At 45.0% G+C, this 1,084-nt stretch overlaps 1 long non-coding RNA gene across 1 annotated transcript in view; it reads right to left on the bottom strand.

Moving 5' to 3' along the window:
- Positions 1-318: 318 nt before the first annotated feature.
- LOC116185357 overlaps positions 319-1,084 on the bottom strand; it is a 15,407-nt gene continuing 14,641 nt past the window's right edge. The window contains exon 3 of the long non-coding RNA XR_004150199.1: positions 319-462. This is a non-coding gene — a long non-coding RNA (uncharacterized LOC116185357). The remainder of the gene's footprint in view (positions 463-1,084) is intronic.

The following is a 1,084-nucleotide window of genomic DNA, read 5'->3' on the forward strand; positions in this document are numbered from 1 at the left end:
TGGGACAGAGAGGACGACGGTTAATCAGAAGAGTGTATCTACTCCGCCGACAGGTACGTATAAATGGAGTTCTACGGTGTTCCCCTCCCCTCGTCTCTACCTGGAACCGAGCAAAGAAACGAAAAGAAAAAAAAGGCTGCGAAACGTCGTCGTTCTATTTCTAAAGGCCGATAGGCCGATAAAGCGAAAGGCTGTCGAAGCGGAGAAAAAGCGCGAAAACGAGTCCGCTGGCTGGCATAATGGATTCTACCGACGGTAATATCTCTCGGCCGACGTTGTAGCAAAACTTTCCGCTCCTCTTCCCCTTCCTTCTCTTTCTTTTATCCCGCTTCCCTTCCTCTACTACATCCCACCCGGTGAACTCGTTTCGCTGATACCATCGTTCCTACCTTTTTCGCCGTTTCTTTGGGGGACCCTCCGACACAAGAACCGGCCGGAAACCACCACGATGTAACGTCGTTGCTCCCATTCGCGCGAATGGAAACGTAAAAAAAATCTTCCAGATTCTGTGGAATAGGGGGAGAGGGGACACTCGATATTTCGGTTTCTCGGCTCTTGGCATTGCGCAACCGTGTTCGGTTTCACTGATGGATTTGGAGAATCGAGTCGAGGAACGATAACGGATAACAGGTGGTGGGAGGAGGATAATGAGAGAATCGTGAAGATGAAGAGTAAGTAAGATGGACGTGTTCTTCGTTAAGGATATTTTGCAAGTAATTGCGAAGAAGGTTTGTCGAATCTTTGAGAATTTAACGAGCCAAAAATTAAATTAAGTTCTCGAATCGAGAAGAGAGAAATCTTGAGAAATGATTTTCGCAAGTATCGTATATGGATAGATTTATAAAATTACGAAATTCTTACTTACAAGATTGGCGAAATTTAACTTGTAAATTACAATTAGAGATTATTTATCTTCCGAAATAAACAAGTAGAAAGAAATTTACACGGATGATTCGCAACGATTTACATTTTCTCATGTCCCCCCTGCTTTCATTCACTCCGACACGATCTCCCAAATATAATTCAACAAGTCGACGAGAGGTTCTCTCGAAGTCGCGGGCCGCGAGGCGGACAAAAGCGAGCC

Source organism: Apis dorsata, unplaced genomic scaffold (genome assembly GCF_000469605.1).
Source record: "Apis dorsata unplaced genomic scaffold, Apis dorsata 1.3 scaffold_163, whole genome shotgun sequence".
Classification (NCBI taxonomy): domain Eukaryota; kingdom Metazoa; phylum Arthropoda; class Insecta; order Hymenoptera; family Apidae; genus Apis; species Apis dorsata.